At 41.3% G+C, this 27,236-nt stretch overlaps 1 long non-coding RNA gene across 1 annotated transcript in view; it reads right to left on the reverse strand.

Moving 5' to 3' along the window:
- LOC122792463 overlaps positions 1-27,236 on the reverse strand; it is a 120,200-nt gene that overhangs the window by 62,225 nt on the left and 30,739 nt on the right. Inside the window, exon 2 of the long non-coding RNA XR_006363313.1 lies at positions 26,962-27,080. This is a non-coding gene — a long non-coding RNA (uncharacterized LOC122792463). The remainder of the gene's footprint in view (positions 1-26,961; positions 27,081-27,236) is intronic.

Genomic DNA, 27,236 nt, shown 5'->3' on the forward strand with positions numbered 1-27,236 from the left:
TGGTAAGTGTGTGACACAAACATGCTTAGGTTTTACTCTCCCACCCCCACCCTGACTTACTTTATCTCTGTCTGTCTCTCTCACTCCCTCTCTGGTGGATGTGGAGAAGTACATCTGCTTTGCTTAGGCAGCAGCTTGTGTTTTGTAAGTGATGCTCTTGATCAGCTGATGGCCTCTGCATGAATTGCAGTTCCCCTCTAGCTGATTACATGTGGAACAGCTGTGGTAACATTCCCATAGCCAAATGCATGGAAACACACTCCAATATCTAGGAACATCATGTGGGTGTTGGGTCTTTTCATTCACTGTGAGCAGGATCTCATGTTGGTGTTTGGCAAACAGCATCACAGATGGTATTGGAATTTACCTCTAACAACATACACTGTGGAGACAGGCCAACAAACAGGAGGGGGATGTGCCAGTCATGACTACAGAATGTAAGTGTAGCTCTTCTGCATTTGGAGTAACATTGGTTTAACAGGGTGTGTGTGGATATGGCTGGTCTACATGATTTAATACCTGTGATGACAGTGTTATGTGTTTGAAGAAACTCCCACCTGTAGGGTTATCTGCAGACTGGGCAGTGTTTGGAGTCTTTTGTGTCTTGTGTTACTCACAGATCACCTATCTTAGAACTGCAGAAGCATAGTCTGAGGATTGCAGTCAGTACATGGTGACAGCCAAGAGAGTTACTGAATTCATATCCCTTACAAGACATATGTCACAACAAACCCTGTTACAACAGTAAATGTATGAGGGTATCAGAGCAACATGCCAATATTGGCCCAGTGTTTGTGAATCCAGCCACAAGTCTGTCAACCTTTGTACATACGTCACGCAGTAAGAGGTGCATATGGTCTGTACACCATTATTTATTGACATCATACCTGATAACAAGCCTCCTTCTGAGGACATAACCCGGGCATTCTTTAGTTGTGTGTACAGTACTGGAGTCTGTGTACTTATGGTGATTTTCGACAGTATGTGTATTGCGCATATGTACCTTAGCCTGTGCACAGACTGTGGTAGATGCCATTGTTCTTGGTCCTGTTCTATCTGGCGTTACATGCTGCTCCAGTGTATGGTACCCTATTGGCTCATATGTCTGTAGGGCCAAACATACACATGTGTCCCATACCATAGACAGGCATCAGGCCACACTGTGTCGTGACCCAGTTCATGTAGGGTTATTGTGTGAGTGGCACATATGAGGATGGTATTTATCATACAGTCCATATAGTGTCATATTAAGCTTACGTACCATATGTGGATGTGGCTGTGTTTACATTGGTTGTGGGTATGCACTTTCTCACAGGTGTCTGTTACTCTGTGCTGTGACATGCATGTAGAGCCTGCTATATTTGCAGGTACATGTGTATTTCCCCATACAAAATGTAGTCCAGTGTTGTGGCAGTCTGCCTGTAGTTTGCACAGTGCTTTGTTACATGCTTAGCAGCTTAGTGTAATTACCCAGTGGGCTGTTATGTCCAGATATCCGCAAGACATACTGCTGCCAGTCCATCATAACTGTTGTGTTATTTCTGACAAAGCAGTGGGATTCTGTACAGATGTATGTCACTAACTACTGGGTAGTATGTGGACATGTGACCTCAACACCACCACTATTATGTGTCAGGACAGACTGGTGTATGTGAATGCATAAAATGTGTGGGCATATGTAGTCCAGTATTTACGTGATATACTCATGTACATGGGTTTTAACTTCCACATTGTCAGGCATGGTCCACATGTCTCGCACAAAGGAGATCTGTGTACACCTCTGGACTGACCACAGAGTGCCAGACTGTCCACATATATTGGTCATATGTCTTCTGTAGTCCACAGAATCATTACTGTGCTATCAGTGGTACTGTACTATGATGACCTTAGGATGTCTTTCAGTAACCGATGGCATACATGTCAACAGCAGATGTGACCTCCCACACACAACATGTCTGTTAAGACAACTCCTGTTACAGTAGCAACAGTCTATATATATACCTGGAATACATACATCACATCCCCTTGCACTACGAGGTTGGGACTATTGGTGCTGAGGTAAAACTCCACTCCATGTTCTGGACATATATAGCTATATATATATATGTATGTATATATATATATATATAGATATATATATACATACACACACACACACACACACACACATATACACATATCCACACACATACACACATATAGGCATACACACACACACACACACACACACACACACATATATATATATATATACATATTTATATATATATATATATATATATATATATACAAACTCACACACACACATATATATATATATATATATATATATATATATATACAAACTCAAATATATACATATAGAAACTCAAATATATACATATACACAGCTATATATGTCTACACATATACAGATATATAGATATATATGCTCATATAGTTATGTATATCTACATATATATTGACATAAACAGGTATATCTGTTTAGATATGTATGTACATATAGTTATAGATATCTATATATATATATCAACATAAATAGGTATATCTATACATAGGGTCCATATTATAGCATCGAAGTCTAAAAACTTCGAATGTTATAATATCGTACCCAGGAGAGTGAACGTTTGAAATAGCGAAGCTGAAGAACACCTAATACTTTCCTAGGGAATGTATTCAGTGGGCCGTTTCTGCAGATTCGCTATTTCCTCAACTGTGGAGCGAAGGTTACAGACTGGGTTAAGGTAAGTGTGCGAATGAAGGTGAGTGTGCAATTGGCCTTGGGTTAGCTAAGTTAGGGTTAGGGAGTGGGTAAGGTGAGTGTGCGATAGTTAGGGACCTTAAGGTTAGGGTTGGGTTAAGGTAAGTGGGTAGCTAGTGGTGTATGTCTTGTTTAGTGTAGGGTTTTGTGAAGTGTATGTGTGTGGATTATTTGTTTTGGTGTGCTTGAGTTGTGTGTATGTTTGTCGGAATAGCGAATGTTTTCCCTGGGAAAAAAATTCGCTATTCTGACTGTTCGGTTTTCTGGTGTTTCAGTTGAATGGGTTCGATATTATAACATTCGAAGTTTTTAGACTTCGATGTTATAATATAGACCCCTGTACATATGGGATGTGCATACAAATATATCTATATACATACATATATATATATATATGTATCTATATATATATATATATATATATATATATATATATATATATAGAGAGAGAGAGAGATCTATAAATGGTGATATATATGATGCACTATGCAGATGTGTAAAAATACATATATATGAATATATATGTGTATGTACATGTAGATATATATCTACATATGTATATATATATATATCCATATCCTTGTCATGTGTAGACATTACAGTTGTGTATACCTTCCCAGATGTATCACAATGCATGTATCTGATATGTGTATATTTTGATATAACAACATATGTGATGCAACAGTAATATCACTAACAAATACTACACAATTGTGGAAGTCACAGCAATTGTTCAATAGTATTCAATATGTGTACTGACAGCTATATTAGAAAAACAACAGTCTTCACAGCTGTCATGACATAGTGGCTAACTGTTGTGACTATAGTGAACAGGGTCCTGGGTTCAAGGGCTGTTTATTTTGTTGCCAGGGAGAACAAGGGCTATTGGATACGGAGTGGTTAAGATGGTTTGAGCAGCTTTAAGCACGTTTGCATGGATTTGCATGAAGCTAAGTAGTGCTTACGTATTGTTAAATGTAAGGTCACTTACACCATGTAGGCTTCGCTTACCAGTGCACAAATGTGCTCAGCTGTTATATTGCAGCAATGCAGACACCTGTGAAGCATGGCTCAGCCCTGGTAAACAGTGATCACATCCCAGTCTGATAACATAGCAGGGTAATATCTGTAATAAGTGTATGTAATGCCATGTACAAAACATGCGTCTATGTGCCGTCATCACAGTAGCAAGGGGTGTGAGTGTCATGTCTGGGACACTCAAGAATATAGGACCTGTACATCACTGTTATCCATGTGAATGTGCTACATACAAGGGTAATAACCCAGGTTACATGCCGTCACACTGGCATGTAGTGTATCATGCTGTTACTACTGTTGACAGTGCTTTCCCAGGCAAGAGTAGATTGCTAAATGTAGTACTGGCAACAAGCACCCCTGCAGGCATAGCTGGACTCTGAGGCCTCACTGTTGTGTTCCTGGTGTGTGAGTTGTGTCACAGTATATATCCCCTACTGGATAATGATCTGACATGTGGAAAGTAACTGTAGACTACTGTCTGTACAGCACATGTCAGTGAGGGCTTCACACATGTAGTAATGGCATACGCATTTCTGTCAGACGTCTATCTGTCGACACATTCATCCTACTGCATAGTTAGTTGCCAAGATGATGTCTGTCAGTCCCTGTACAGATGTGCAGATGGCAGGTATCCAGATTGGATACATACAGGCAACCTATGCTTGACTGACACTGACATGTCTACTCAGCTGTGTTATAACTGGCACAGTTAGGATGCAACATCCTGTATGCACCATATGCCACAGGTACCTCCACTACACTACCACAGTCAACAGAACATGCTTGGGTACAGGTCTCCATCACAGACACTAACCATGTGTTGTAATACATGTTGCATACATGTCAACTGGATCACCTCAGTGGCCATTTGCAGGAGGCACCCAGATGATTGGTTGATGCATGTCACATTCACCCTGAGGGTCACCACAGTGGTGTTTGTTGATAGATTGCCTGCTGGCACATGACATGTGGCATGATACCACTGTACACACATCCCCTACACTTCCCATCTCTCCATGGACAATAGCCAGTTACACACCTATGACCACCTGCAGTGATGCACTCCAGTACTGACAAATGTGTACATGTGCATTACTGGGGATATCAGTGTCTGTGTTTTAGTACACCTGTAGTTGGGAATACCATGAGGGCCTTCAAACCCCCCACACCACCCATTGGCATAGTAAGATATGGTTGCTGCTGTACAGGACATTACATGTACCCTGTTACTCTCCTCTCCCTAATGGCTACATGAGCCTTGCAGTAGCAGCACAACAGTATTGTACAAATGGGTGATAGGCATGGGATACCCATTGAGTTCTGGTAAGTGTGTGTATGTGTGCATTTCTGTATATCTGTAGGGTACAGAATTCCGAGGCCACATACTCCTATTACAGTACACATTGCCACACAGTATTACAGATCGTGATGTTGCTGCCTATAGGAGAGGCATGACAATGCATCACCCTACTATGCCTGTGGCATATGCATTAGATGCATATTGCTGTAGTACCACTGTTGGGATGGACAGTGGGTTGTATCGCAGTCATGGGCAATGTGTAATGGTGGGTATGTCAGAGTGTCATCATGGGTTTCAGTGTGTACAATATCCACTGTGGAGTGCGGGTGCTGTGTATGCTGTCATTACACCACAGTACCCCCGGTACATGTCCCATGTACAACTGTATGGTGACCACCATAAAGGTAACTGATACCACAATCCAGCCCAGTTATGCATGTGCTGTGTGCAGCCTATCTGTAACACATTGGACACACTGACAAGTTAGTTAGCACCGATAGGCCCAGGTCTCTTGGATGTGTGTCTGTCTGCTATGTGTCTGTTAATGTGTATATGATGGTATGTCACACTACATATTGTCTATATACAATCATTACATCCCCATTACTATACTGTACATGTCTGGGGATGTCCTGCATATAACATGTAACCTGGAATACACCTCACCCTAAATGCTGTATGGTGTATGCAATGAAAGCCATACGCATCATTAGCACTACATACCTAGGTAGGGGTCTTGTCCCAGTGTTGCCAAGTAAGACTGTGTGTGTATGTGGATGGATCTACATCAAGTTGCTGACTATACATGTTCCAGCAGGTCAACTGTCCCTATGGCACAGGCAGTAACTGTTATACAGACCTGTGACATGTGTTTAATTGTACCAAGGATATGTCATAGCTATGGTGTTACCACAGTGACATACCCCTGGTGGAATATTACTGCAGACCATCCTTCTGCTGACACATGTACACCTACAACACAAATGGATAACATTATGGAGACAACAATCACTCAGTGCTACTAACAGCTATAATGCACCATGGCTAAACAGCTACACTACCTCACATGTATATATTAAACATTACTGCTGACAACATCTTACACAACAGTACATTGGTACACTGTAGTACAGTCACCATGTGCATCAGAACCATATTAGCCTGTCCCTGCATCGATGTTATGGATGACAGGGGTGTGGCACAGGTATCATCATATGCACAGGGTGTATTGTTGGTTTGCCAGAGACTGAGGGTGGGCCATACATTTGACACCATTTGTGTGGGCGAGGGGTGTAATTAGCTGAAATGGGCGTGGTGATGTGGTGTGTGTAGGTATGGGTTTTCCCTGGGTGAATTTGTATAGTGTGTGGGTATGCATGCACACAGTTTTGCCATGTGGCTGCCATATACAGATGTTTCCTGGACAGCTGCAGATCATACCTGGCAGGGTATGTAGTTCACTGTCTCCAGCCACAGACACACTGACTTTGCCTGCCAGGGGTTCCATGGGCATGTCCAGGTACAGGCCTTGATGTGCTACTCTACCCTGATGATGACAGATGTCCACTGGGACCAAGTCCCTCCTAGGACTGGCCAGGGCCATGTGCTTGTGGCCTGCTGTGGTGTGGTTTGGACAGCACCCCCTGCAGTGCTGGGGCTGGTAATGCCACTGCGGGAGTGCCTTGGTGTCCTAGCACTTCCACATAGACTGCCAGCTGTTGGTGTTGCTGGCTTACATCCATGCAGCTGTTGCCCCACTCGCACCACATGTTTGAGCACGGACAAACCACGGTCGATGAGGCCCACCATCTCACCCAACCATCTATCCATGACCTCGGTATAATCACAGAGGGCACCTGCAAGTTCATGGAAGTTGTCGCTTACAGATGAGAGAGCAGCCCTCTGCAGTCTCAGGCCCTGCATGGTGTACAGTTCCATAAGTACCTGCACCCCCATGACATTCTGAAACATGCACCTGGTGGTACCAGTTGTGACACGTCTGCCAGGGGCATGATGAGAAGCGGCCCTGCCACGGGTACCCCGGTACATCTGCCTATGTGGTGCCCTGCTGGACATCCAGCTATGCCTGCTGTGACCAGACACTGTAGGCATAGATACCACACTCTCCTGTGCACTGCCACCACCCGTCAATTGCCCCTCTGCTATGGCCACTGGTGATGGGGTATGTATAGGCACTGTAACTGTGTGTGGGTTTGGGGTGGCTAACAGAGGGATGTCAAATGATGGAGCAGTTTCGGCCCCTGACAAACCCGCCTGTGCCTCAACAGTCCTATCATCATCTTCAGTGTCTGTATGGGAGGAACCCTGACCCACCTTACTACCTGTGGGGAAAACAAGAAACACACTTTAAGGCCTGTATGGCATTGCATAACAGTACACACACACACACACACACACACACACACACACACACAAACCCTGAAATTCCACCATAATACCTACCTGTCCCTGAGTTTACAGACAGTCCCACATTTATTCATGTAAGTTCCCCATCCTGCATCACACTTGGCAAAATACACCCATTAATACCACTCATTAACGTATAATTCCTCTAAATGCCTAGATAAGTGATCGCAACACAAGACCTGTTACTCCATTACCTCCTTGACTTGAGTGGAGTAGGTTTTACATGGTCTCACTGCTGTCATCCAGTGTTCACCCTGGGTATGACCGGACATCATGAGCATGGCCCCATATGTTAGGGGCTACTACGTTCACTCCATAATGTCACGCACTGGAGTGTCATATGTAACTATTGCTCAGTACATGCCAGATCTGCTGCTCAATCGACTTATCATGTGGACAACAGTAATATATGGATACACTCCTTGGTGTTGTCTAGTAATTCCCCAATGCATCTGTAGTGCTGTATATGTTGGCAGTTGTTCACCTTTCTGCTGATTACCATATTAAGGATATACCTGGTGTCTAGTTTCCCTCACAATGCATGTTACATGCTACAGACCTTATATACTATCAGCTGTCCTGTGATTACATATCAGACAAGTATTCCTGGTGGCTCATGTGTCAGTCCATGTCCATGTACTGCATGATTCCAAAGGGAAATATTGCCGTATGAACAACCCCTCAATCACACATGTGCATACATGAACACTGATACAAACACACACACACACACACACACACACACACACACACACACACACACACACACACACACACACACACATGCGCGCACACATCCTACATCCATCAACCCTTCTCCACTCCACTCCATTCCACCAGATTGAACTTACAAACAAACCCCCCTCCGCAGACACACACACACACACACACACACACACACACACACACACACACACACACACACACACACACACACAGACACATCTACAGGTGAGGTTGCATGAAGATAATGCACACAGTCCTCCTATTACCCATCTGTCAACATGCATAACATATGGTACTCAAAATCATGCAGTGCAGCTGCAGTCAATCCATGCTAGCAACAGTATACATGTGTGTGATGCATGGGCTGTGTTAGTAGGTGATTCCCCTCCCCCTGGATAACACTGCACCCATGTACACAGTATTGCTGTGCACCTGTTCTGCACCCTGCCATGTACTGTGCACCATACCTCACAGGTGTAAAAACCATTGCTGAATGTATATTACTGTGTCACTTATGTCTACTCTAATGCTCACTGCCCCTATATGTTTGTTCAGCACATACCTGGGATGATATGTGGACAGATGTCATTTGTGAAGGCCTGATGTCTGCTTTACAGATCTCAACATCAGCAGTGCATGTATGACCAATATGATACTATTACACTGACAACCATCAAACTTTACCATTGCTATGGGGAGTGTACATACCCTTATTGATATGACGCACTCCTCCTTGATATGCCATTGGACCACATCACCACATATACTAACATCACATGAGGCTGATATGTGACATATGCCCTGTACATTCACATGCAGTGTCTAACAAATGTGTTAGGTGTGCAGATGTTGACTGCAATGCATACACTCCATGAGTGCATATGTTTGCACGCCCTTATTGTGATGGTTTGTTGCACCTATTGTTATGTGTACTACAGCAGTCACTATTCCTGGCAGGTGTATACTAGCATGGGCCATCTGCATTTGTCAGTATATAGTCAGTCTGACCTACTCATGTCCCCCAACTCTTCATGATTGCAAGGTCTACTCATATGCACATCCCTTGGAGTTCACACACTGCCATCACTATTGCTGTGGAGTCAGGGTTATATCTGCTACAGTTCCTGAACCTGACTGTGTGCAGATACAGCCATTCATAGCATCCTTAGGATCTCTGCTGCAGTGCACTGGTGTGTCATGATGACACACCCTCCCCACCTTCAGCCTTTTTGCAGATGCTTGACAATAATGGCCTACACATGTGTGTCGGTTTGTAGTGTCCCAAACACTGAACACTGTGTGTAACAGCCTAGTCCCAGCTAATGACTGGCAAACATACAGATGTACACTGGCACCGGCACAGTACAGATGGGGATGGTGGACCTGAGGTGGGGTAAGGCATTGGTTGTGCAGTACCTGTATCTTACATGATACTGTCTGTAGGTTTCCAACATGGTCATGGTACACCAGTACACATTGCAATGCATGACTGTTGGGGACCTCTTCTGTTATGCATACACTACCTGCAGAGAGGTCTGGCTGATGTTTCCTGTGGTACAACTGTCACACCTGATTACCCTAACCCATAGGCCATGTGCTTGCAGAGTCCAGGCAACAGTCAGTACTTGCTGAACATTCCTGCTACCCCCTCAGTGTTGTGGCATGTTAGTTGGCAGCCCGCATGACTAGTTTGCTACATGTAACATCATTTGTATTGGGTGGCCATCTGTTTATTTCCTACATCATTCCCTGTCCCATACATCCTTGCCACATGCATGACTGTCTGCACTGTTTTCCATGGAATATGCAGTGGTGAGATATGGCTACATGTGCAGATCATGGGTGCTACCTGTTGGGTATGGGGCCCACGCCATGTCATATAAGATGTGTGCAAGTCACGCCTGCCTCTGTTACAGGTAAGTGTGCACTTTTGATGGCCAAACATTTTGGACAGCAGACCAATACGTGGTGTGGCATTGGGGATGTGTACTTGCTGGAAGGTGCATTTCCATAACAAATGCATGCAGTCAGTACCTCAACAGCTGCCTCCACTATATTTCTCTGGAGTGTGTGCACACATATGCTTCCAGTGTTTATGAAGGTATGTATTCCCCATATTTGCTGCCCTAACCTATGATTCCGTATTACACACTCAGTGCTCATGTTGGGACCACATTGCAAGTGTTAAGGGTTGTGGACCATAGTATTATGATATGCCATAGTGTAGATCTGTAACAGTTTCCATTGTAATACTGGTATATACACTGTTGAAGCACTGTATAATGTTGATGCTTCACACATGTCCCTACTGTAGGCCATGTGTCCCACCATTATGTTCATCCCTCATAACTGTAGTTATGCAGGCCAACATCATTGACCCTGTGGACTAGATACTTCCACAGGGTGGTCCACTCCTGCTGCTCATGAGCTGTCCTGCTGAAAAGAACCTGGCAGTGCTGTATCAGGTGGTTAAGAATGACCTCATTTTCTGCCATTGAATACACCTGTAACTGGTTGTGGGACATCTTGCCTGAAAGACATAAAGATGGAAACAGGTCTGAGCAACTCATGCAGCAAGGTTACCATAGTTCTTAATACATATCTCTGTCTCCCCCCACCACCATATCAGCAACAACAAACTGTTCACACAACTCAGTAGGTATGGCTACAGCTTACCTACCATTAGGACATATATTGTACTGTACCATGCTTTGTGCTATGTGTTTGTAGCCATGTTCCCTGTGGGGACACTATCATTGCTAGGTGCTATGGACTATTTCACCTACATGCCATTGTCAGGGCCACTATGGTTCCATATATGCATGTGGTCTGTTTGCTATGTGATTGCTGCACATCTGTCGTTATGTGTTATTGGGGATATCGATGCATGCAGTTGGACATGTTCCAGGATTGTGAGGTTTAGTACTACCCACATATGTTCTATAACAGTGACACAATAGCAATTTTAGGGAATAGTTGCCAGAAGAACCACCTTGCACACCTCATCTGGCCATGTTACCAGGCCACATCACATGTGGGACCCAACCTGGGGCCTCCTCATCTACTGGTCCAGCACTACCTTCAGGTGGAACCACCTCAGGGAATGGTGTCCCCCCGGGGGCACACACAGACATGATCCTGTCACCCGAGGTCAGATCCAGGGTCTGTTCCACAGAGGGATCCACAGAAACTTGTGGGATGTGCTACAGCACCTTGAGGCCCTCAGTACACAATCACAGGGTCCACATGCTCCTTCTTATCAGCCTCCAGGCCAGCCACCTTCAGGGCTATGAAGCTACTGTTGTGACTAGCAATGGGTGGGGGCCTTGTTCCCATTGTTTCCATATGGGGGCTCATGGGGCTTCCACATCTCAGACCACACCCACCATCCAGGGTGTTTGCCCACCACATGTCATATACCACCCCTGTAGGCTGTCCTCTACATCTACCAACCCAAACCACTTCCACAAATATACCTGCTATCCCTCTCCACATTCCCATTCCCTACTTCACAGACAAGGCCAATGTGGTCCCAACAAGGGGTTCAAATGTGACATAACCATCCATGTTGCACACACTTACAGCTGTATATATCTGTATGCATTGCTATGTATGATGTTCCCTCACACATAGCATGCAGCACTGTGATGGAAATATAGGGGACATGTATTTATATACATATGTGTGTGTATGTTTGTATATATGTAAACATACACACACACACACACACACACACACACACACACACATGTGTGTGTGTGTGTGTGTGTGTGTGTGTGTGTGTGTGTGTAGATATATTTTATGTTGTATATATGTGTTTTATAGATATATATATATATATATATATATATATATATATATATATATATATATATATATATATATATATATATATATATATATATATATATATATATATATATATATATATATATATATATATATATATATATATATATATACATATATATATATATATATATATATATATATATATATATATATATATATATATATGTGTGTGTGTGTACATTCAGACATCAGGTCCACAATCTCTACCTCTCCTTCCTGCACAGCTGCACTGTTATGCCTTGCTACAACACAGACAGGTGCCACATATGGACACAGCCTAACATTAGGGGGGGGGGCATATATAGGGCCAGATTGCAGGTAAGCCTATTACACACCTATGGCATTTCAGCTTGCTACAATACATGTTAACCTGAGTGTCCTGCAAGTGGTGGGCTCTGGAACCCATGTGTCCATCATTATGGCATTACTTCCACCACCAGCTATTGGCCACAGTAATATACATGCTTTCCATTGCACAACACACACTATGATGGCTTACATCTTGTCAGTCAGTGCTGCTCTGCACAGTTGATGGGTATGGACCACTACCCATAGGGACAGACTCTATTATCCATAGCAGTTGTTCAGCTGAACATCATTCCAACAACACCTGATGGCACATATAAATCATTCCACATCATCTATCACATTATTATGGACCAAGTACTACAGTCAGTTACATGCATATATACTTCAAATACCTGTTGTGGGAATGAGGTCTGTTTTGGATAGTTTCCTTGTAGGAGCTTTTTTATCTCCTTTGCTTTGGCTTTAGCCTGCTTTCTTTCTAGGTTTGTTTGTTTGTTTCTGATTCAATTTTGGTTTCTCTCTCTCTCTCTCTCTCTCTCTCTCTCTCTCTCTCTCTCTCTCTCTCTCTCTCTCTCTCCAGTAAATGGATTGAGCTGCTTGGAATAGACTGCAGCATGGCTTTTGTAGGTGATGCACATGATCAGGTGATGGCCTCTGTACCAATCAGTGTCCTCCACTTGCTACCTGCATGCAGCATGTTGTGTAGTACTTCTAATTACCACTGTCATGGCAACCCACTACTATAAAGCCCTCCTACATCATGTGGGCATGGGCCTTTACCTTTCCTGTATAGTGTTACAGACAGCAGGTAGCAATACCTCTTACAAGAGAACATGCACACTCAGGTCAGCTACATATTTGTATGAGGTTCCAGAACTATAGACAGCATGTGAGTAGTGTTGTTGTATGCATTGTATAGCACCAGTGTTACAGGGTTTGCATGTACATACTAGTTTAACATGGAATGCAGTCTGTCTGCATAGCTCTCAGCTGTGGGCCTATCCACTTGATGGCCAGAGGTGTACCTGTTATGTTTTGTCTCTCCACCACACAGGTCTTGTGTCAGATATATCACTGGCAGTGTGTGTTGAGTACTATCAGTACATGGCTACATCCATTTGTATTTCTGACTTCCTATTCCTGACTAAGGTTATGTTGCAGACAATCCTGAAACACCATCAACTCATTTAGTGTATAACAACACTATCTCACATATGGGCCTGTGTTCCAACCTCTGTCCTCCACCTACATACCAGGATTTGTCCATATGACATGCAGTCAAGGGTTGTTATGTATTGGCCTGTGAGTACGTCATGCTGCCATTCCTGCCATCATTCCACTGCTGTTGTGGCCCCCACACATATTGTGGGGTTGGGTCCATATATGTTTGGGCTTCATCTGCACAATACATGTGTGCCCTTCTGCATTCCAGAGGTCAGTGTATGTAACAGTGGTATATGCCCTTGTAAGTCAGTCTACGGGGGATGCACCATAAATAACCTAGGCTGTTACAACATGTGAGCGATATCAGTAGTAAGCTGCCTTAATGTAAATGGATGTTCATTGCCATACATTTCACCTTGGGAAAATGCTGGCCTACTGCTTCCTGCCATACAGACTGTTCTGTTTGTCAGTGTAATTGTGATGGTTTCAGTAATGCCTTGTTATGTAAGAGATACATTCCATTGTGTCAGCTGAAGTCTTTTCCCCCTAGGGAGTGCTTACACAGTGTAGTTAGAGGCTGCTAGACTATACAACTGCATTACTTACTGTTGATTGATTGTTATCCTGTGGCCCAGTCTGTCTTTACTGTTGCACTACTTGAAGGCCTTGGCCTGGACAGCAACATATGTTATGCTTTTCGGAATACAGTATTAAATGTTCGTTTTGAGAGTTGCATTAATTTGTTTGTATATATTTTACAGTCTAAACAGCTGTATGACATGGCATATACAACTGTAATAGTACACAAATAAAGCTTTCTCATGTATGCAAACCTGTGTGTAGTGTTATATCCATTGACCTCTCTGTGGGTATATGTTTCAGGCAACAATTGTCTTTTGTATGGGTGAGTCATACACCATCCATTTGATAAGGTGGCAGCTGTAGGAATACTGGCTGTTCTAAATATGTATCTTCCTATACATATCTCTGTGTGTGTATGTGTAGTTACAAATATATCTATCTATCTATATATATATATATATATATATATATATATATGTATATATATATATATCTATATATATATATATATATATATATATATATATATATATATATATATATATATATATATATATGTATCTTAGGAATGTTTATTGCTTCCACATTGTACATTCCCTATGGTAGCCAGACTGTATTGCATGATATATTATTGATACCAGCCTGACATCATGCAGGTGGGATGGATTACTGTTCACATCTTGTGCCCATGTTGTGTTGGGACCTTGTCATGGGACTTGCAACAGTTAGTATTGTATTGCAGGGCAGACCAGTTTGGCTGTGGTGGGTAATATCAAAACATACGAGATATATGTATCTTGTGCCCCCTCACCCCCATTAAGAGTGCCTGTGTTCATATATGTATTTGTTATGTTCTGTCTATAGATATATATCTATACATACATATATATATTTATATATATATATATATATATATATATATATATATATATATATATATATATATATATATATATCTATATATATTTATATATATATATATATATATATATATATATATATATATATATATATATATATAAATATATATATGTAGACATATATATATATATATATATATATATATATATATATATATATATATATAGATATCTATTTAGATAGAAATATATATACACACACATACATCTACATGTTTAAATACATTTTCTGTACTGCTGAATGACTTTGCTGGATGATATATTTGTGAAAACATCAGGGTTATGTATATCTCAGATGGCTTAGTGGTAAATCACTTTGGCTATGGTGTGCAGGGTCCTTGATTCAAGCCTTGCAGAGGCTACTTATTTTGTTGCCTAGCAGAACAAGGGCTATTGGAAACAAAGTGGTTAAGGCACTTTTAAGCAGTTGTAAGCAGATTTGCATGGGTGTGCATGGAGGTAAGCACTGCTAACTTCTGTTTACAGTTTGTTATACTGATTTAGCTTGTCAATTGCTTAACCTGTGTAGGCATTGCTTAACCCCAGGCAAACAAGCTTAAACCTGCTTACTGCAGCTTAAAAGTGTTACGCCTGCTTACCCCTGCACTAATTTGGTTAAAAGAAATGAAAAAGGGTTTATAGGAAAGTGGTGAAAAAGGGGCACAAAGAGGGAAAGACAGTAGGGAAAATAGCTAGGAATGTGCAGGAAGGGTGTTTGGAAGGTCCATAAGCTGCCCATTTCTTCTACAGCAGCAACTGTGCATATACCCTGAATTTGGAGATATATTTGTACAATCATACACCTGAGACAGGTGTGAGGACAAAAATTATAATTTGTTAAGCCAATTAGACCAGATTACATGTGTTCAGTGGATACGTGTGTGAAGTGGACAGCTATGTGTGGGGTGAGATTTTTTTTGGGAACAGATTACCCTTTTTTTTTCAGGTGAGAGTGGAATGTTGGGGAGGGATAGTAGGTATATTTGGTGAGGTAGGTTGGGTAGGTTAACAGACAAGACATACAGGGGCATTCTATGAGACGTGGGGGTAAACACCTTGATGGGGACGGGTGTTTGGAAATCGAAAGCCCCCTAGTGGAAACAGTGGGACTGACGTCCCCAGCCATGGGCAATCACTACTGCACCTTCACAGCCCCGAAGGTGGCTGTGCTGGGGGCTGAGTAGGAGGGCCAGGCCGATCCTCTAGTTGTGACACACGGCCCTCAAGCTGGTGTAGCAGATCTCCGAACTCCCTGCGGAGCTCGCTTTGCACCATGACCCAGACCTGGCAACAGGTGACAGGTTCCTGTCCACGCCCACTTCCAGGGGAGGTGAGCCCCATCCCCTGAGGCAGTTCCACCCAAAGGTGGTGCAGGACCAACGGACAAGGAGGTCCCGGGTTGGGACCCAGATGTGCTGGTGTCTGGTGCCATGGCTAGCTGAGGTGGGACAGGTGGGTCCGCCAGGACCAGCCTTCCCAAACGTGCTATGGTGTTTAAATTTTATCAGCATATGTGGGTTTGTAATAGTCAACACATTCCAGGATTAGGTATAACAGCATGCATAGATATTCCCATTAACCCAAACACCAGATATGGAACAGTTGCATAGCAAACAGAACACATGCATATATGGAACCACAGTTGTCATTACAACAGCATGCAGGTACATTGATGGCAGCATGCCACCAATGTGGGAGTATTTCAACATGGCACATGCATAGAAACAAATTTAAATAATTATCACACAATAGGACATATGTCCCAACAGTAGAGTTAATGCAGCACATACCGATTGAGTTGTGTATTTAGTTTATTGTTGCAAATATGGTGTGGGGGGAGAAAGATGTTAGCTAACAACTAGTATATTCCTGTAGTTCGCATTAATTTTCTAGTTAGTGCTGTGATCTGTACCTTACAGTGGTATGGATCTCGACATGAACTTAGTTTTACCTGCAGTATACACCTCTTACCTGGTATACCTGTGGAGGTATTGTTTGTTAACACTACCTAACTGTTTCTACACATGGTCCCAGATTCCAGGTTGATGTTATGCACATATTTGTCCATCTTTTATTGCACACAGTCAGGACATGTCTTCATCACATGCAGATGAACCGGGACATATTTTGACTATTGCCCTCTTAAACCTTTAGTGAATTGTACAATGACATGTTTGTTTTCATTGGCATTTTCCAAATATGTACAGGTCTGACAGTCAGTTACATGACATGAAATGCTGCCTACATGTCCGAAATTAGCACACTGATATGCCAGAGGGACAGGCTAACAGCCGGCAGATATGAGCCAATTAACTGGACATTCTGGACAATTCTGTAAACTTGTGGGGTATGATTCTGCATACAGCTTACTATTACTTCCAGGATTCTAACCATGGCTGTGTCTGCTAAATGTAAAACACTGTCTATCACAGTTGAGTGTGCTATATAGATATTTCTGTGTATCTCTTGTCTGATATCTGTCTATAATTCTCCTGTGGTTTTACATTCTGACCTTGTAATTGCAACACACTTATACAGGATTTCCTAGACAGTTGTATTATGTAGTACAGTGTGGGTGACAGTGATGAGTAATACCTTATTATTCAGAGCAACTGCAAAACTAACAATGCCATACAATACCAGAGTAAACAGTACCAGTACAGGATATCAAACGTTTATTTCTAGGCACAGTGTTTGTATCTGACAGACCTGTCGAAGCAATGTTTGTTAGCACTACCTGAATGTTGCCACACAAATTACCAGAATCCACATTAGTATTATGCACATACATCCCACTCTGTTACTTTATAGACTCTGGTGACAGCTTGAAAACATGGGAGTGGAGATGGGGCATACTTGGCTAATTACTCTCATAACATTTTGGGGAATTGCTAGAGTGACAGTTTTGTTCTTATAGATGTCTGACAATCAGTTGTATGTATTGTTTGCTGCCTAAACATCTCGGATCATCCCACTGATTTGCCAGGGGGACAGGGCAGAATTTACTAGACATTCTGGACATATCTGTACAGTTGTGGGGTATGATTCTGCATACAGCCTACTACCACTCCCAGGATTCAAACCATGGCTGTGTGTGCAAAACATATAACAGTTCACATCACAGTTGAGTGTGCTATCTAGATTTTGTTGTCTGTCTTTTCACTGTTTTTTGTTTAAGTCTCTCTCAGCTTGTACTATATGGCCTCTTGGGATTACAACAGTCATATGCAGACATTCCTACACATTTTATTTATGTAGCACAGTGTGGGTAACAGTGCTTAATACAACAGTACTATTAAGTGATTGCAACTCTACATTACCATATGATACCAGAGTAAGCTGTCTAAACTCTGAAAACTGTGTACCCACCCTCCCTTCCTTTCCCCTGTAACCTGACACAACTCTTATAATACATCACTCCTTACTCCAAACTAGATCTGTAATCAAGAACTCTACCTCATTATCCCACCCCAATACAAAAATGAAACATCTTATTATTTCCATCCCAGTCCTATTTTCCCTCTCAACCCAAACCTCTTATCACTTTCATCACCCCTAACACTACATTCAGCAACCACCTACAACTCTGTAAACCTCTCAACATCCATCTTCTGCTACATTTATCCTGCCTTATTCAACCTCCCCAGCACAAGTATACACAAATTATCCCACTTGTGCACACTCCCTCCTAACTATAAATCTAAAACCAAATTCTACAAACTACATTTATATTTCCCACTACTCTCACTAGCCAATACTAGCACACTTTTATCAGAAGATATACATCCCAACCCTGGCAAAAACACCCCCCCTCCCAGCCACCCACATCCCCCATCATCCAACCCCCCCCCTACTTCACCAAATAATTTTCAACCTCCCCAGCCCACTAAAACTGAATCATCCCCTCCAAACACCTTGCCATATACTCCCTAAATATTCAAAGCCTCTTCAACAAAATCACTGATTTCCATGCCTTGATAACCCATAAGACCCCCCACATCCTCACACTATCTGAAACCTGGCTTAAATCACACATCTCCAATAATGAAATTCTCCCACCAGGCTATAATATATATCGCTCAGATAGATACCCAAAAAAAGGTGGTAGAGTCACCACCCTCCATTCCAACAGCCTCAGTCTATCACCACTCCCCACAATAAACCCTAACTTTCACCCAGCATAACTTATAATACTTAACTGCTACCTCAACCCTCACAAGGAAATAGCTTCCATCTATATCCCTCCTGGAAACAATTTAAACACTCTTGAAAACATACTGTCCTGGTTTTCCCATAACATAACTTATGAAACCCTCATCCTAGGAGATGTTAACATAGACTGGTCCAAACTGAAAACTGACAATCCCCAAAATAGTATCAACTTACATGGCTTCCATCAGCTCGTTTCTTCCCCCACCGACTCCATAGAAATACATCTTCTAGCTCCATAATAGACTGGATACATACCAACTCCTCTCACCTTTACCACAACTCTACTACTCTGCCAGACCAGCTTAGTGATCACCTCCCCACCTCTATCCTCAGATTCATCACCCAAGCCCCCAAACCTCATCTATAGCGAGACTGCTGTATACTCACCAATTGTAATCTAACACAATTCAATTCAATTCTATCTTCCATTGACTGGTCCTTCCTTAAAAATATCCCACTAGATGATGTAGTTAGCAGTTTTAATAACATCTTCCTGAATACCCTTAACTCCTTTGCTCCTTCTAGAAGGATTCAAATAAAATCCAATCATGCCCCATGGCCCTCCAAACAAACTAAGTCCCTCATGCTCAATAGAGATAAAGCCTGGAAAGCCTGGACCAAAACTAAAGAATTATCTCTCCTGCACCACTATAAGCACCTCAGAAACCTTACTAAGAAACAAACCAATGCAGATAAAAAGTCCTAATACAACTCTGGCCAAATTACTTACAAATCCAAACCTCAGAAATTATGGACTACAATTAACAGAATTTTGTACCCAGGCAATCCCTCAACACCCAGCCCCTTCCCCAACACAAGCCCTTTAGAGACAGTTACCCTTCTTAACAATCACTTTATCAATACCATTCAGTCGCTCATCCCATCAAACTGTAAGACTACTTCCCTGTCTACCCCACCCAACCTACCTGATAATCCTCCTTTCTCTCTACATCCTGTTTCCACTTCCTATATTTGATCTCTTCTTTATAAACTCAAACCCTGCTCTCCCTCCACAGATAATCTACAACTTACCTTCCTCAAACTAGCTGCAGACAACATAGCCTATGTAGTGTCCATACTAATCAACACATCTATAGAAGAATCCACTGTTCCCACTCTCTGGAAAACCTTTTTTCCCCATTCCTCTGCACAAAGGCGGCAATTCTGCTGACCCATCTAACTACTGACCCATAGCCATCCTATCCCCCTCTCAAAGATTCTTGAAAAATGTGTCCACTCTCAACTACTCAACTACCTGCTCCAACATAATCTCCTCACCCCCACCCAACACAGTTTTTGTCCCCACCACAGCACAGCTACTGCCCTACTATCCTTTACCCATACCATTGAGAGGACCTGGACAAAAATAAACTCCTATCTTGTCTCTTCCTCGACCTCTCCAAAGCCTTTAAAACAGTCTCACATCCCCTACTGCTATCTAAACTTGCTAATCTTAACCTATCTACCTCCTCCCTTGCCTGATTCTCTAGCTACTTAACTTTTCGGAAACAATCAGTAAGATGGCTCTCTTCCACTTCTCCTGTCATACCTGTCCCAACAGGAGTTCCCCAGAGCTCCATCTTGGGAAGCCTCCTCTTTAACATCTTTACCAATGAACTCCACACATCTTTTAAACAATCGTCCCTCATCCAATATGCTGACAATTCTACTCTCATCTGCATCTCTGACAGCATCTCCGACCTTCATAATCTTACCCAACAGACCTTCCTCTCTACTGAACAGTGGCTAACCAATAACCTACTGATCCTCAACCCCAAAAAGACCAAACTGTTACTATTTCTTCCCCACTCGCTCTCTTGCTACAAATCCACCTTTACTATCACTTCCTCAAATAACACTACTATCAAACCTGAAACTCAAACTAAACTTCTAGAGGTCATCATCGATGATGAACTGAAATTCAATACACACTTATTACACAGTATATAAAAGACTCACCAGAAACTAGGTCTTCTATATCGAAACAAAGATACTTAACACCCAATGCTAGACTGTCCCTTGCCCAAGCTTTTCTCCTTCCCTCCCTTCTTTATGCTGCCCCTATATTTACTCATATCCAAACTACTACCTTAAACAAACTCCAACAAACATACCATAAGATAGCTAGATTTGTTACAAACTCACCATATGCTTATCCCTTAACTCCCTACACTGGCTCAAATTCCCCTACTTATTGCAGCTATCTCAACTTCAAATGCTACACTCCCTTCTCTACAAATCTTCATTCTGCCCTACCATCTCTTCTCTCATCTCCATCTATTCTCCTCCTCATACTCGTTGTACCTCTAACCAACTACTACTACAAACCTACCAACCCAAATAAACTATCGGAAAATACCTCTACAAATCCTCCATTTCCCAGGCCTGGAACAAACTTCCCAGGGACATCTGTTCCATCATTCACCCATCCCATTTCAAAGAAAAACTCAAGGCTGACCTACTAAAATCTAAAATCTGTCCATGCCAAGTCCCAACCTGATAGCTTTCCCCATCCCCTATGTTATATACCCCCCCTTTTTCAACTTATATGTCCAAATCATGCTAGTCTTTTTTCTCTCCGAATCTCTGATACCTGCACTGACAAATCAAACCAGTAATGTAAATATGTAAATATGTAATTACACTGTTACCCTGTAATATACTACAGGCACACTGCCTTTTAAATTTCTTCTTTCGTTTTGTTTAACTTATCTATTGTTAAATCAATTTTTATCATATTCAACACTGTATACATTTTCTTAAGTAATATCATCTGTTATTGTAAATTGTGCATTTAAAAGACCTACTTAGTAATTGTATAATTTCTATTGTAAATTGTTGTGCTTCATGGAGCTTTTCTCCTCAGGTCTCCACTGAAAATGGGTCCCAAGCCCAGTTGGACTACCCTGGTTAACAAATGTCAGTAAATAAATAAACAAACACATACAGTCCCGCAGTTAGACCTTTATTGTCAGGCTGTTATGCTTTTATTTACATGCAACCTATATGAGACTCTACCTGCCCTATTCTCTGGTGTATGCACTACATGCCTTTAACAATACAGGTATTATACAGGCAAATAACTTACTACTACTTTTAGATTTATTTCCTATGACAGTACATGCAAGAGTATTACTAACCTGCCTCACGTTGCAACCGCTGCAGTGTACAAGCATGGGGTTCCTGGTTCGCAACCCGCTCACCTGCCACTGTGAAAGACATAAGAGGAATATTTAGCCATACCTATCCATAATATACATGAGCTGGCAATTATTAAACAGGTAGTGGACTGATGGCTGAGACATCCCCTGTCTTCCTAGCCTCTTGGATCCACTAATCCAAGAGATCCTGCTTTCTCCACTTCAGGTCGGCATAGTGATGCCTGACCTGCTCATCAGTTTGGGGTATGCCAGTGCCACTGGTGAGGTCACAGTCGAGATGGTCCCAGGCTTCCACTTTGTATTGGGAAACCTGGTACTGGCCCTGCAGCAGTCTCTGGTCATGGTCTTTCACAAGGAGTCCTGCCATGACTCTGGACTCCTGAATGCCCCAACGCTGCACCCAAAAGTGCACACCCTCTCCCATTCCAGACATAGTGCCTACAGGGGGAAGCTACAACCAGTTATGAGATGTATTCCCACGTGTTGGGTTTAAATAGGGCCAGTTTCCCACACTTTGCCATGATTGGACAGTTTTGAAAATGCTAAGCTATGGCCAAACCTGCTTACCTAAGGTTGGCATTGCTTAAAGGGGTATACCAATGGGCAGACTGAGTTAGCTGGCCTACACATTGGTTAAACATACTAAGCTGGGCTATGCAATGCTTAGCATTGCTTAAAATTTAATTTGCATTATATTTGCTTTTTGGCATTGATTTATTATTCATTACATGTTATATATGTGTTTGGTATCCATGATTCATGTGTACGTACACTGCATGGGTCCTTGTGTTTATTAGGGGATTTCAACACTTTATTAAAATGAGACCTCACATCTGGGATTACTGAAGTACTCCAGTTCACATATTTATGTTATGTAGTAGGTTATACAACATAAAGCTGTATATAGATTCCTTTCACATGTCCAGTTTGATTTTCCTATAGTGGGGATCTGTTTGGTAATACCTCAATCTTATGCACTGCTGTGACGGCTTAGTGGTTAACTACTGTGACTGTATTGTATAGGGTCCTGGGTTCAAAAACCTGCGAAGGCTGTTTCTTTTGTTTCTGGCCAGGACAGCAACTGTTAAGGCACTTTTAATCAACTGTAAGTGGGTTTGCACGAGGGTAAGCAATGCTAACCTCCGGTTAAATATGCTGACAGAGTTAGCTTCAATATTGCTTAATCTGTGTGTGCATTGCTTACCCCCGCTCAAATGGGCTTAAACTCACTACTGCTTAAATATGCTTACTCCTGCTTACTACTGCTTAAATATGCTTACTCTTGCTTACTACTGCATACTCCCATTACCACCGCACTAATTAAACAGTAATGTCAAATGGTTCTTGGGAAGGTGGTGGATTTGGAAACTGTATGGATTTATCATTCATTACACATTTTACCTTCCATTTGTATCCCTGATTCCTGTGTACATGTACTGTATGGGGCACTTGTGATTATCTGTGGACTTTACAACATAATGACAATGACACCTCACATCTGCATTTAATGCAGCACTCCAGTTTACAAGTATATGTTATTTAGTAGGTTATGTAAAAAAAAATTGGTCATAAAATGATTTGACATGGAAAATGGATTGTACTGGAGTGGGACTTGAACTGGGAATGACTGCTCCTAAGGCGAAGGCTCTGCCCACTACACTATTTCTGTACTGCTTCAGATGCATATATCTTGCTTTTTATCCTCTGGTGTAATTTAAGCTGCATTAACCGTACCTACGTGATGGGCAAACCCGCGCACCTACAGTTAAATTTAATCTATTCATAAAAAAAAAAAAATCTTTATATTTAATGTTTTAACTATTGCTCTTGTATACTTGGGGGATGTTGCTAGGGGGTATGAAAACATCTATGAGTGGTCTCACTCATTTTTACTCCTAAACTGCTGCTCTTGATTGCAGAGGCATGTATATTCTGAAAGCTCTGCTCTCAGACATGCCTCCTGCACTCGTACATGCTCCACGTCCTTTTAGAAGCTCAGGCAGCGTGCCTTCATTGATATGCATGGCACCTGCCATCCTGCTCCTAAATGGCCGCTTCCGCACAGGACTAAGCTAGTCCTGCATGGATGGATAGTGAATCCGGGGGTTAATATTTGACATACTTCTAACCACTTAAACACTTAATATTTGGTATACTTCCAAACACCTTTACACTTAATATTTGGTATACTTCCAACCACCTAAACACTTAATATTTGGTATATTTCCAACCACCTAAACACTTAATATTTGGTATACTTACAATAGTTGAAAGGAATCAAGTGAAAGAAATTCTGCCCATCGTAATTCAAATATATTCGCACAAAATTTTTGACCAAGATACATTAGCTCAATTTTATTTAAACAAATACTAACCGCTGCTTCAAAATTGCTAGATGTTGACTACATACACCTGAAGTTTCACTGTGCTCATTTGAATGAAATTCTGACCAGTGTCATTTATTTTATTTTATTTATTTATTTTATTTATTTTACATTTGTTAACCGGGCTAGTCTGGCTGGATACATGTCCATTTTCAGCAGAGGCCCGAGGAGAAAAACTCCTATCATCATACTATAACGTTAAAAATCAATAATACTTAATAAACTAACAATGAAACAAAAAAAAAGCAAAGTACAATTGCATATGGCTAGTCTCTGGCCCTAGTCTGGCTGGATGCATGTCCATGAGGCTGAGGGCTGAAAGCAGGATAATATAAGTAAATCAGTAAAAAATCACTCATCAATCAAAAAATCAAATCAAACAAAAAAGCAAGCAAAAGCAAGATACAATTTAATATACAGTGTTAACTATAGGTGAGGTAAGGTAGTTTATAGTATTTGAGAGAAAAAAAAAAAAAAAGTAATGAAGTAAGCAGAAAAGTAAGTAAGTTTGGGTTGAGTTTGGTACTAATATTAAGGGCATAGTATAGCCTAGGAGTAGCCAAGAAGAGAAGAGAAAGGTGATGAGGAAAAGCATGAGGAAGAAGGAAGGTAGAAGGATAAAGTGTGAAGAAAGAAAGAGAAAAAGAAGAAGTCCCCGACAGAATTACTGCTTAGCCATGATCTCTTTGTCAAATGTAAACAATCCTCCTCCCCAAATCACAAGAATGTGAAAAAAAGTAAATACATTCTCCAACTCTGTTGCCTATTGCAGACTAATAGATATGAAGCAGACTCCTAAAGTCTTAGTTACTGGTGGTAATACATCAAAGTAATGTGAAATGCCAATTGCATAGTGCATATGATTATGCAGTCAGACACTGAAGCAGGACTATAGTACTGACTGGCCAAAACAATTTTAACTATGGCTTCGGTATCTGCATTTGACCTTCTTTTATTTCAGATCGAACTCTTCAGGTAATTCTTCTCTATAGTTTCTCCTCTAAATTACAAACAAAATTATGTTGTTGAGCACCATGCAGTTTAAAAAAAAAAAGTTTAATAAAATCTACAAAGTGCTCATCAGATGAAAGCACTTACCTTGCTAGCCATTAAGGAGGCATTCTTATCAGGTGCTAAAATAAGTTGATATATGAGTTTAAAAGGTTAAAAAATTAAAGGAAGTATTGATAACAACTGTTAGTATTTGTCACAGATAATTCTCTGGCATCACACATAGTCTGAAACTGTCAATCAAAGCACAACCTCTCCCCTAGATGAAAATCAGTAAGCAATACTCTGTGATACCATCACAGGCAGTACCTTATAGCTGCTTTGACTTATCAAAGCACTGGCATCATAAAAGCAAAATTTAATGCTATCATTTGCCAACTGTTACTTTCTCTAGTGCACACTTACAGATGGCAATCCTTTATATATCAACAAATATTCAGATAATTTAAATCAATTATTTCTTAGAGGATGTAAATACTGAGTAGAAATCGCAACAGAATTAACTGCTCTATCGTTGTCATGAAATGGGACTGAGTAGCTGTTGGATGACTCCATGAAGCTATTATTACCTAGAAATCTAAAAGCAGTTACTGATTGTTTGAAGGTACACTTTTGTACACACCTTAACATACCCTGCAGAATCTATGATGATAGACATTACAAAAAGATTAAAGATTAAGTGACCAATTTAAAGTTACTCCATTTATGTGAATACAAACTCTACAGGTATGTAAAGTAGAATTGCCCCAGTTCTATGCTTTTCAGAACTGTTTCAGTATAACTTGTTATCAGGGTAGCTAAACAAGTAAACAATTACAGATATGCAATACAAAAATCTGTATTTTTATAAGCACAGATGCACAGATAAAAGCAAGTATTGCTCATCATTTTATTTGTTGAATTTTAAAGTTAACATGTATAACATGGAGAATTATTAGCAGGTCACTGATCATACCCTGCTTATTATGTGATGTATAATGTTTGCTACTAAAGTGGTGTCAATGTTATTTTTCATTTATATAAATGTAAGATTGCCTATGTCATACTTGATAATTTAATAAATATGTTTATTGAAGAAAAGAAATACATAGATACCAAGAGAGAAGAGACTCACCTTGAGAGTAAACCCTGAGAGGTATATCTTGGCATCCATATCGAGAACATGTAATGGGCTATTATCGGAGACCAGATCACAATTCTTTATAATGCAGGGAGGATTGTCTTTTCCTTGTCCTGATATTTAGAGGAAAACAAAATTGCAAAGTGTTTTACCAGCTTTCAAACCAAAAATTGCATAGCAACCACTGTCAGAAAGATAGTGTAAAAGATTCAATGTTAGAAAAAGTGACAAACATTACTGGCATAGACAGCATGCAGAGACAAATCTGC

This window comes from Protopterus annectens, chromosome 1.part2, assembly GCF_019279795.1.
Source record: "Protopterus annectens isolate FY-2018-M chromosome 1.part2, PAN1.0, whole genome shotgun sequence".
Taxonomy (NCBI): Eukaryota; Metazoa; Chordata; order Ceratodontiformes; family Protopteridae; genus Protopterus; species Protopterus annectens.